This window comes from Chionomys nivalis, chromosome 2 (genome assembly GCF_950005125.1).
Source record: "Chionomys nivalis chromosome 2, mChiNiv1.1, whole genome shotgun sequence".
In the NCBI taxonomy this organism is placed as follows: domain Eukaryota; kingdom Metazoa; phylum Chordata; class Mammalia; order Rodentia; family Cricetidae; genus Chionomys; species Chionomys nivalis.
In genome coordinates, this window is record NC_080087.1 from 23,116,341 (window position 1) to 23,129,273 (window position 12,933).

Sequence of the window (12,933 nt, forward strand, 5' to 3'; positions counted from 1 at the left end):
GAGGCAACTTTGGGAGACATAGGAACTGAAAGCTCAAATATTGCTTAATGAAACAATTTTAGTACTAATGAAATCCTAAAGAATACAATGACCATGTTTTACAAAAATAGACATGAGCATGGTAAGTATTGTAAAAATATTATAGTCTTATTTAAGAAACTACTAAGAGTTTAAGGCAGAAGTTGGACATTTGGGTTTACAGGGTTATCAGTGTCATAAAGAGAATTCCTCTCTGGTCTTTGATGAATTCGTTACATGAGTGTCCAAAGTACTATGAATTACAGCCGAACTTGAATTCACCTCAAGGCTAATCCAAAGCTTTCCAAGTTTTCCTCTAATGATATGCATTTTTTCCTAACTATATTAAAGATAAAGCTTTTAAAAGAAAGTTAAAACTTATTGGATTAGTTACATTTATTAAATTAAGAAAAGACTATCTCTTAAAAATGAGAACTCTGGGAACTTTTAAAATGTATAGTTTGTTATCTTTATCAATACATTATTGTATATTTAACTTAAAACAAGTTAACTATTCTGTATTTTATCAAAGTAAAAACAAGAATTATATCAGAAACCTGAAATCCAAAGAAAAACTAGCATGACTGCCTCTGAGCTAGTAGCTGTCCGGACTTAGCAGTGCGCCATGACACGGATACTGATGTTAGAGTTTTGAGTTCCAAACTGTATGTAAAGCTTTGCAACAGCGGGACACTTAGGAACAAAGTCAGTAGTGCGCCTGCTCTTCATTTCCTCAGAGTGCTTCTCACGGGCCACATTTTACCCTCAGACTTTGCTACTCTATGATGAGTTTGTACTTTCAATCTTTCCAGATAGAGATGCTCATTTATTCTCTTTCGGTTTTATTTGACTATTCCTGACTTGTTTTTTAGAGTTCTGATTGCAGATTTGAAATTGGGGTGTTTCTGCTGACTTATGACAGAAGGACGGTTTTCTCTTAAATTTTGGAAGACTCTTGAGATTGTTGGTCGGCCCCAAGTCGCAGTCACCAAATTTTCTTGTGGAAGGAAACATCTGTTGGGTCCCAAGTACCTGCAGGAATTACAGTACAAGAGCACTCAGAGGCATGTCATCTGCTCCATGCTTTTAGCCAAGATGTGCTTCCTTGTATGAGTCATTGGGTATTGATCTCTTTCAGGTATCTTTAGTCTTAGTTCATTTGATGAGTTTCTAATTTCCAGTTTTCCCAGGTAACATCCCTTATGTTTCTCCAGCTTTACTTCATTAATACTTAATCCATTTTAAAGATTTTATATCCCAGATTTTGAACTTTGAGTTCTGTCTGATGACTGAACCAGTTTGATTTCTTATTAAATTCTCTAAACTTTCTTGACCCGTTGCTTGTTTCTTACTTCGTTCATTTCTTAGATTTTTTCATTTCCGTTGTTTTCTAAGACAAATTTCAAGTTGTTACTTCTTTATTGAATTACGAATTTTTTAAAAAATGTAATGTCCTTATTTTTTCACTTAAAAGACAAGCATTTCTTCTTTGAGCTTGTTTCAAGACTAAATTGAGGAGTCCAATTTCTGCTTACATTTACATGTTGTGTGCCTCCACTTTTGTTTCTTATAGCTCCTTCTGCATTTTACTAACCTCATGTTTTTATTTTTCTCTATAAGTAATTTATAGTGACTTGTTCTGTTAACACCTTATATGAATGAACTGCATCTGGCTTTCCAACAGTCTTCCAAAAACATCATAGTTCGTTTGAAATTTTTCAGTTATCATCAAAATAATCTCATAATTATGCAATTCATAATTCTCACAGTCTGATTCAGATACCCAGGTGTAAGTATGATGGTCATCTATATCATTTCCATGTTTTATGACCATATTCTTTCCTGAGCTGTTTTTATTCCCCTGCTCTTCATTTTCTTCCTTCTCAAGGGCAAGTTGCTAGCCACCAGTCTTTCCACACCTTTCTGCCTTCTGCTGTGAACTCTGAATGGCTGAGCTTGGGGACGCAGTGATATCCTGAATGGTGTGCGGCTCTGCTCCATCATGCATTTCTTTTAAGTACCATTTGCTGTTCTCTTTTCATTATGCCACCATATTACTATATTGTGAAAATATTTTCTTTCTGCTACATTTATTCAAATTCCTAAAATGAACTTATATGCCTCGTTCATTTGTAAAGAGAAACTTTGACTTGAATAAAATTTTAATACTTTTTTGACAGTTTCCAAACACAATCATATTGTTTCTGTAATAGTAACATTACTGATTGATGCTTATTATTGCTGACTCAGGTTTTACTGGTGAACATGAAGTTTTGAAATTTGTAAAACTTAAGTTTTTTCAACTTCTTCAACATCTTCAAAGTGGTTTCATCCATCTAGTGTTGGGGAAAGCTAGTTTCTGGCATGACTGTCTTAAGATATATAATGGGAACCTCTTAAGCATGAAAAAGAAATGGTTTTTATATTGGCCTAGTAGGTTGTTGATTTCTGTCTTTGGAAGTTACCAAGATAAAGGTCAAGTCTAGGAATGGAGGGCAACATCAAAGTTCACTGTTAGTCTCAGCCTCCTTCACCAGAGGTTATACTCTTTGTCGGTTTTAGGCTGTTTCTGAGACCTCACAGTTTTCTTGGGGGTCAGAAGCAACAATCTGTGTTCGGGTATCCAGGTGATCCTGATACACATTAAGAGGCAATTTAATTTTTTTTTTTAACTTTTAAAATTATGTCTTTTTTCCTCTTCCTTTTCCTCCCTCCAGCACCTTCCATGTACCCCTCTTGCTTAAATTCATGGACTCTTTTAATTGTGTGTTTGTGTGCATTCCTAAATACATAAAGACAACATGCTAGTCCATGAATATTATCTATGTGTCTATTATTTCAGGGCTGACCACTTGGTATTGGATAGTCAATTGGGGCATTTTTCCCTCAGGAAGACTTTATCCCACTCTCAGTGTTCCGTAGTTGACTAGTTTTTTATCTATGTTTGAGGCCTCATAATCTTAGGGGCTTATCGGCTGTTTTTCCTCTGTTATCCAGGTGAGTGTGTAGGTGTGTACATATTTGAAACACTAAATGAAGAGCCATAATTTATTAAAACTGTTTAAATATATGTGTATATGTTAATTTTCTAACCATGTGATAAAAATACATTGGGTACCATGACTTGGATTTTTGTTTAAAAACAAAGCAGTTTTTTAAAATTTCCCTAGTATCTTACATGGTGTTGACTTTCTTTAAGGTAAATTACACTGTAAATTTTAGTCAGTAACCTTTAGTCAAGCAGTCTCGTTCTCTTTAGTGATTGCAAAATCTGGTAAATGTCTAAGATTTTTAAAATAAGAAAAGTGTAGAAATAGAGAAATACTGGATTAAGTCCAATGAAGATATTTAATGGGAATCCCATCAACACAGCAGTGAGAAATACTAAGTGTAAATTTCTGATTTATCATGTATAGAAATCTGTTTTTAGTTCTTTACACTATTTGCATACTTTAGTATTATATTCTTACCTGTGTTTTCACTTTGAATAAGAGAACCTTAGTAATATTGGTAATAATGGTGTTTTTAACAAAGCTGTGCACATTGAAGGTGTGGGAGTTTATGTTACTATATTGATAAGAGATTTTATTTGTAGAGATTTGACTATTGGATTTTGGTGTAAAACAGATTTTGTGTGTGTGTTTCCATTCCCAACTAAAAGACATTGGGTTTATGTTTTAAATATCCTGAGGAAAGGCTATTCAAACACTTTAAAGTTTTTTTTCATGAGTGACGTACTACATTGGAAGTAGATGTGATTATTACCTGAAGAATTGTTTTAGTGAAAGCCAGGTGGTGGCGGTGGCACGCCTGTAATCCCAGCACTGGGCAGGGGTGGGGGTGGGGTGGGGTGGGCGTGGGTCGAGGGGGGTAGAGGCAGAGTTCGCTGCCAGCCTGATATACAAGAGCTAGTTTCAGGACAGACACCAAAGCCACACAGAGAAACCCTGTCTCAAAAACAAAACAAACAAAAAAGAAATGAATGAGAGCAGTTAGGTCAAATCTTTGAACAAAACTTTTTGCATAGAAAGAATTTTTCCGACACTGCTTGTCTGGTTATCTAATGTTGGTGTAAATGGCTTTGCTTTCTTGATAACTATGAAGCAGAGTTTTGATTACGCCTTTAAAACAAACAAACTCAGGACTAGCTCATCCCATTGTACTTAAAATATTATGCCAATAAGTGTGTCCTAAAGGTGTGTGCAATTTTGTTGCATCTGCATCTGAAAAGATACATACATTTACCACTTGTATGTAAATATCTGACATCTAATCTTCGTAATTGGTCATCTTGAAGTTTGTTACCCTAGAACATTTCAAAATTTCCCGGTTGTATTGATGTTACATTTATTAGTTGTAGAGTGACTTGACCTTAGTAAACTACAGAGAAGTAAATTTGGGTTACAAACATGATTTGTTAACACATTATATAAATACAGTAAAAATTTGTTGATACAGATCTTTTAATCTTCCAACCCTTTGACATGCTGGATTAAAGTTTCCATTCTTAAACAAAAAACATTTCACAACTGATTGACAAGGGAAATAAATTATTTCTTTTTCATTAATACTAATATAGTTTTTAGCATCTCCAAAATCATTTTATTTACATGTTTGCATGATTATATTAGATAATGGCTTTTCTATTGCTATTTCTAGTGATGGTATTATTTCATGTGTAGAAAGTAATAAGATTACATTTCAGTGAATTCTTGATATCAGATTCTTAGGTCCAGTTACCCTTTGCCAGTAGAGATAAAAGTCACTGGTTTTTGCCTTTTTAGCATAAATTATTTAAATTTTTCTGAGAAAAGATACTTAAAAAGTAAATAAATTGGTATTTAATGTTTGTCAAGAAAACTGATAAAAGTCAGACAGTTTTCTTCTGTTTCTAGTTAAAAGTAGACATTAATTGTTAGGCTGTTAATGTGACAGGATCAGTGAAAAAAGGAAATTCAAAGATTGAAAAGAAGGGGTCTGGGGTAAAGCACTTCCCGTACAAGCACAGGGACATGAGTTTAATTCCCAGAACACGTAAAGATGCCAGGCATTCTGGCACACACTTGTAACCCCAGAGCTGAGGAGGTAGAGACAAGTGGACGCATTGCCCAGCCAGTTTAGCCCAATTGGTGAATTGGCCAAGAAGAGAAAAGAGGTGTTCTTTAAAGAGGTGGACAATATTCCTAAGAGAGGGTGTCCTCTGGCTTCTACACGTGTAGAAGCCTCCACCAGCACTTCAACAAAACACCCTGCTTTTTGATATCCCAGAATACTTTTTCTGTTGAAAACTTTTTTGTGTTTTTGTTTTGATGCTTATTTATTCTGTGGCTTCATTTCTAATGAGGTGATCAAAATGCCTCGATTAATTATATGGAATTTTAAAAAGCCTGGTCTGCTAATCAAATTTAGTGGATTTCGTCAACAGCTTTATTTAAATAATGTACTCAGCTTTTACAAAAGTCTCTTCAGGCTCAACAGTAAACAGATTTGTAGTTTTGAAACATTTTAATTATAGCATTCAGGTTTAGCCATATTATTTTACCAAAATGGGCTATAGAAATCAAAATTAAACCACTATATGTTCAAGGGTAAAATTACAGAAATAGTAATTGTTAGTTGAATGTCTTTTGCTAATTACTTAAACTAATCACTTTTACCTATTTTACATAGGCAGAGGCAACAGTACTGATTTCCCACACCATCCAGTAACCCCGATATGAAATTGCTTTGAGTGACTAGTCTCAATGAACATGGCTTCTAAAAAGGTTACAGCTGTATTGTTTGCCTCAGTGAGTTTACATTCAGAAAAGGAACTACTCAGTTATCTCACATGCTGTGTAACTTTCACTGTAATCTTTATTTTTTTATAAGTTACACTCATTACTGTCTTTTTAAGTTCAAAATGATATGGTATTAACTGGTAAAAAATGTATGATGCTAGGCACACAAGGCCACATGTAACTGCATTTAGATGTACCAGAATAAGTCAATCCAGAAAAACAAATCAAATTAGTGGTTACCAAGGGAAAGGAGGATGTCTGCTTTATGAGTACAGGGTTTCATTTTGGAGTAATAGCAGTCCTTTAGAACATGATAGTGGTGATGTTTGCAGTCTTTGGGATGTACTAATTGCCTCAAATCATATATTCTAAGATGGTAAATTTATGTTCTTTGTATTTTGCTACACTTCTTGATTTCTGAGAAGGATGTGATATTTGAGATCATTATTAAGTCCCCACAAAATAATTTTCCCAAGGCTTATGAAATGTTCAAGCTGGAGTTTGGAATTTAAAATAATGCAGCAAATGTATTAGGTTAAATTCTCAGGAAAATCAATGAGTCCCATCTTAAACTTACTGATGACAGCAGTATAAATGAAGCTAATTCCTCATAATTTCCTTATATTGAAGACAACTGTGAGCTAGTAGTTTTTATCTGTTGATTTTTTTACTTTTTGCATTTTGTTATGATCCCTGACTTAAAAATGCTTTGAAAAAAATGTATTTTCATTTTTTAAAATTTTATACTTTATGTTCCTTTTAAAGAACAAATACAATTTAATAAATTGAACTCTGCATTTTTTAAAAAATCCTTTTGTATTGTCTGTGGAAAAGAAATTACTTGAATCTTGAGCTTTGTAAGCCTTTAATGATTATTTAATATTTGGTGATTGAAGTTGTTATTGTGTCCATTGCACACTTACTGAACACACATTCTAGTTCCCATGTAGGCTTGACTCTGGGAGACTTTTCAACACTCAGGTTTTACAGGTAATTTGTTATTTTTCTATTCTTTACTATCCATTAATGATGCCAAACAAATGGACAAATTCCAGTAAGGCAAAGGATTAAGGTAAAGATTCACTTAAAATGCTTATCCATATCATTCTCTAAATTCTTCCAAGAGGTGTTCTTGGCATATTTATGTATACATGATAATCATAAGAAATCCATTTATTTCTCATGATTCTGGGAGGAGTTGACTTCAGGTCATTTAAAGCAAACGACTGCACAGAGTGCAAGGATACCAACTTTGCAAAATCGCAGACTCAATGATTAAAAGTTAAATTGCTTTGCAAATAGCTGTACTTGTCGTCTAACTGGGAGTATTTATGCCAATTAAAGGGTATGTTCTCCAAGTGGAATGACAATAAGTATAATTAAATGAGATTAACAGAACGAGGATGCTGTGAACTAGATCATCAGGATAAAAAGACAAGAAGAGACTTGTACTACAGTAGCTCTACTGACGCAGTGCAACCAGGCTAAAAACCAGAGCTCAACAAATAACTGTACTTCATGCTCTGACAGTTGATTGCTCCTTGTTACTCAATTGATTTCTTGTTAATGGAACTTGTGTACCGTGTAGGGACTAGGTCATTTAACCCATATTTCATTTCCTGTTCAATATTGCAGTCTACCTTTCTGATTCATTGTACTTTTTTCTCCAAAACTTTGTATCTTTTTATGTCACTGAACCTTTTCATCTGTTTCCCTTGATAAAATGTTCTCCTTCAAATTGCCTTGTTCATTGGTGAAGATTTAATTCTGATCACACTGTTTTTAGACTTTCTCATCGCCTTTTATTTTGATGTGTTTTTTTCTAATTATTTTCTAGTACTAATCACACTGCAGTGCCATTTCTGTTTCCTAGTGTCTGTAGCAAGGTTACCTGTGTCTGTGCCTGGGTGAGACCTTTACATAAGAAGGCATTTATTAGATGTTTATTGGTGTAATTAGTGAATAATGATTAATTTTAGTGCTATTTAGTTAGTTTTTGCTGTGTAATATGCAACCCCAAATTGCTAGTGTTTAAGCAGCAGTCTAGCAAACTCATGCTACGTTAGCTAGACTGTTTTTGTTTGGCCTGACTTACCTGCTTCATGGTTGGCTCACATGTCCACGGTCAACTGGCTGATAAACGGAGGATTAGTTGATTTATGTTGTAATATCTGCGGCAGGGCTGCGTCCCCGGCACCCGGCTGCCTGCATGGCTTTACCCAAAATAATTACACAGAAACTGTATTCTTTTAAACACTGCCTGGCCCATTAGTTCCAGTCTCTTATTGGCTAGCTCTTACATATTGATCTAACCCATTTTTAATATTCTGTGTAGTACCACGAGCTGGCTTACCAGGAAAGATCTTAACCTGAATCTGTCTGGAGTAGGAGAATCATGGCGACTCCTGACTCGGCTTCTTTCTCCTAGCATTCTGTCTGTTTACTCCACCCACCTAAGGGTTGGCCTATAAATGGGCCTAGGCAGTTTCTTTATTAATTAACCAATGAAAGCAACAGATTAATACAAGACCCACCTCCATCAGATTTAAGATCTTCTTACATGTCTGCCTGTTGTTAGGCCAGAGTAATGAGATGATTAGGTCACGTGTCTCTCATCGTCCATTAGGCCATCCCAGACTTACTTATACAGCAAGAACAATAAGCAAGTAGGTCCTAGTTAACAAATCATTTCCTTGCCACTGTTTGTTACATTTATTAATGTTCTGTTTTCCAAAGCAGCCCCATGGTCAATGAAATAGATTTCCCATTGATTGGGAGAGCAGCACAGTCATGACAAAAATGTGTAACATACAGGAATGGGGAGAATCATCCAATTAAGCCTTAAAGGTATAATTTCAATCATCCTCAAACCCTCTCAACATTGTAACAAAGATCCTAAATACAAAAAAGTAAGACAAATCGAAATCTTAGAATCTATCCCAGAAGCTATCTTCAATTGACAACAGCTCATGAAGGAAAAAAATAGTTGAGTTCAATGGATCACACTAAGCATGCACAACAGGAGGCCTTCTGCCCAGTGGCAGATGGCCAACAAAACAAACGCCATGGTGTTACTGGAGATCTTTTGCCTCAAAATGCTTTCTTGGAGCATTTTTTGCCTTGCCTTTTGCTTATCTGTTATGGTTTCCAATTTTGTGTTTTATGGTGTGTGTGTGTGCCTGTGTGTGTATGTGTTTATTGTGCTTTGTTCCCTTTGTCTGCTCTGTTTTATTCTGGCTTGTTTATTGGCCTGTTTGTTTTCTAAAGAGAGAGGGAAAGATAAAAGGTTTGGAGTTGGGGGAAGGGGAGGATCTGGGAGGAAATATGGGAGGGACAACTATGATCAGAATATACTGCATGAAAATCATTTTCAAGAAATAAATTTAAAGAAGTTATATGTTGAACATTAAAAGAATTTAATGTCAAAGAAAATAGAAGCTTCTTGGCTAGTATTTCAAACCAAATTTTATATATCTCTATATGTATATATAGATACCATCTTATTATATGTGATATTTTGAACTTTGTAATGATACTTTACCAATTATTAGAATTATAAAATACATTTTGTGGCTTCTGTTTTCTGAGACTTCAGGAGTCACCATCATCAGTGATTTATGAAATAATTTTAACCAAATATTCAAATCTTAAGTTACTACTTCATGGACCCATTTTATGAAAAAAAATTGGAATCTTTCAACAGCTTTTCTTGCAAAGATAATTAGCTTCAGCATTGCTTATTTTGGTTCAGTAAGGTCTGATTTGGGAAAGTACCTCTGCCATGAACTAATGAGCATCCAGAGACTGATCGTTAAGTATCTCTACTGCTCTTATACTTTTCATCCTGGGAACAATTCATGACAATACATTTGCATCTAATGGTAAACAAATTCCACGGGAACAGAATATGTGGAAATGCATTCTATATCTCCTGTATGCATAAAGCGGGAGGATTTTAGGAGAAGTTGTTTGCTTGGTTAAGAGGCTGATAAGTCTTACCTTGGGCCTCCTGTACACTGGAGGTCAAGAACTCCCATGGCATGGCTTAGTCCAATCCAAAGGTCATAGAACCAAGGAATACCTTCGTTTTCATCATTTAGGGAAGAGGTATTTTAAAGTGCTTATAAAACTTCTTTTTCTGTGTTCTAAGGAGACAACTTTACAAAGTTATTAATACAAAGTTATTAAAGCAGCTATTCCTGCCATCTAATTGAGTGTGTGTGTGACAAGGGATATGTATGCTCCAAGTTTACAAGTATAATTCAGGAAACTTAGTAGAATGAAACTATCTGGACAAGCAAGAGGTAGACAAGGAGCGATTTGCAATACAGTCATAGCTTTATTTGCTCAGTACAGGAGTGTCCAAAGTCACAGAGAATGAGGAAGATAAGTAATTGCAATAACTCATGCTCTAATTCTCTACTCTGATTTTTACTTTAATGGTTCTGAAAAGCCCATGGTGTGTTCCTCTCCTCCTAAGGTTAGGGACCCAAGAACAAAGGGGATGACTTGTGGGTATCCTAACACCCCACAGCCAGAGAACCTGCTCTGATATCCAAGGGTAGAGGAAAGGCATCCCAGCTCCTAAATCTGCCTTGCTGGATCTAAGCCCTTGCTAATCTAATGGTGCAGGCCCATGTTAATTGTAGCTTCTTCCTGGGATAGATGGATCTTAGACAGCCCAGACATTCTAATAAAATTAGTTTCCATCTGGTTTCCTTTTCAGTAGACAAGCTCTGGGCCTACTGAAGCACCTTTCTAGCTAACTGGGTAACCCTTAGTGTATTTAAATTTGACACCAAAATCATTTATTACAGCTCTGCTCCTTGACAATATGACACCCGTATGCATGTCTTTAAACCACACTTAGTCTTTAAGACAATAGGTTACAGTTCTACCTGTAGTTCAACAACTGTCTTGTACACACCTAAAAACTTATCAATCTCTTCCGGAGTAGACAAAGTGCTTGAGCAATGTTTTCCTCTCCTAAGAGCCTATAACGTACTATGATGCAAATTTAACACTCATGGTGAGTTAGAGGGGACATACAAATGTATCTAAATATACATACACATACAAATGATGGGAAGTAAGGCAGTTACAGTCAGTGTTGTGTAACTTGTCACATTGTGATTGTCTTTTCCACTGCTCATTCTGCATTACCTTTGCTGGCATCAAGTGTCTCACCTGGTTATCATTCTTTACCTGACAGTGGCCCAAACCTTTCTTTCTGAAGACTCTCAGACATTCTTACTACTCCCTGGACTGGATTGTTGTGCTTTCTCGTCCACAGTAAGTATAGGTATGATTGCAGGAAGGATTGTTGTATTCCAGATATTTCCTCTCTGCCCTGTGATGCCCAGTTCAAGTTCCCCTGGTTGCCCTGTGTCAGTCATCCTAGCTACTGTTACTGCCCTCGGACTACTGACTCAAAGAGTCATGAGGAGTCCAGAGTGGTCAGGTAGCAGCCTTAACCTCTACTTCGATGAAATTGTGTCTCCAGGTGGAATCATTGCTCCTTCAGACTCTATGGCCATCAAAGCAGCAGGGCTTAGTGTTTGGCACGAGGAGGTGAAATTTTGCCTGTGGGATACCAGTGTCAATGGTAACTTATGCCACTCTTGTTGCCATTCCTTCGTTTCTGGCTCATGAGCCCAGTCTGTGAAGGAAATGGCATATGTTGGGTGCTGATACATGTACAGCCTGCATGGACAGCCTTCTAGAAAGCCTTGCCTCAGCTTTGCAGAGTTGTCCCTTAGCTAACACTGCATGGTTATTCCATCATTCTGTCAAGTCAGCTGCTTTTGGATGATGGGAACATCGCCAGACCAGTGAACTCCGGGATTGTGAGTGCATGGCTGTACTTCCTCACTGTCAGATGTAGTTCTGTGGAAATGCTGTGATAGTGTATAAGGTTCTGTAAGTATACAGAGGGTAGTTTTGGTTGAAGTATTACATACAGGAACATCAAATCCATACCCAGAATAGCTGTCTGTCCCAGTAAGGACAAAAGACTGCCCTTCCCCTGATGGAATCAAGCTGCCACTGGTAGTTGGCTGATCCTCCCAGGGAATGGTATCATTGGGATTCAGTACTGGCCTTTACCATATTTCTTTGCTAGTTTTCTATTCATGTTCCAAGTTTCTGACCAGACAAGGCTCTGGCTACTGTCCATGAATTAGTATACTACCACACATCTGGTATTCTATGCAAAGGATAAATCTTGGTATACTGCCTGAAACTTGACTGACTGGGAAGATTCTCTGTTACTGTCCTTCAGAGATACCCCAGTGCTGTGCTGCTTCAGTTGTCCACCTTGTAGTCATACTCATACATTGGATAGGAGCACCGTAAGCCATGCCCAGGTCTTTTATGTCAATTGGAGGAACTCCCCAGTCTTAGCTAGTGCAACCATGGGAACTATGGCATTTGGACCACTTTTCCGTGTAACTTAGCTGTGCCTCCAACCTGCTCATGCTTCATCACATACACACCACTTTTGTTGGGTGACTAAGTGCTACTGGGTATGCCTAACTTTATCCTGCTTGACCAGATAACTGTTCATAATGGGCGGTTCAGGTCACAAGAGTAGCTTGGCAGCTTGTGATGAAGCATCCAGTTTCTCCTAAAGCCAAGCAGCAGGCCAAAAACCTGTCTCTCAAAAGAGAGTAGTTATCTTCAGAGAATGGCAGGGCCATGCTCCAACTCTCAAAAGGTCTTCACTGCAGTCTTCCTATTAGGGTCTGCCAAAGGCTCCAGAGAGCTTCCTTATCTGAGGTGTACAAGGTAAACATGCAGAGTAGGGAAAGGCTTTGGAAAGGTTAGGCCTCAGAATGGAAGGAAAAACTGGCAAGGAGAGAAAGGACTCTGAAAAATATTGGCATAGCTTTATTAAAGCTTTCTGTGTTTCCTGGGAGATAGAGTTTGGAATTCTTGACTGCTTTTTAAAATGCAGCTCCTGGTAGGGACCAAGCAACACAGAAGAGTTACAGTCTGTTTACAAAACTAGGAAAATAGCCTTGTTTTAGTTACAGTTTACATAGCTTATTGTTAGAAAGCTTCAGAAACAGGTAACAAAACAGAATTTCATAGCTAAAATTCATGTGTGGAGCTAAATCTCAATGTGGTGCAGGCA

General features: G+C 36.8%; 1 protein-coding gene across 2 annotated transcripts in view; it reads left to right on the forward strand.

The window, feature by feature from the left end:
* Epm2a (EPM2A glucan phosphatase, laforin) overlaps window positions 1-12,933 on the forward strand; it is a 173,582-nt gene that overhangs the window by 16,990 nt on the left and 143,659 nt on the right. The window lies entirely within an intron of this gene.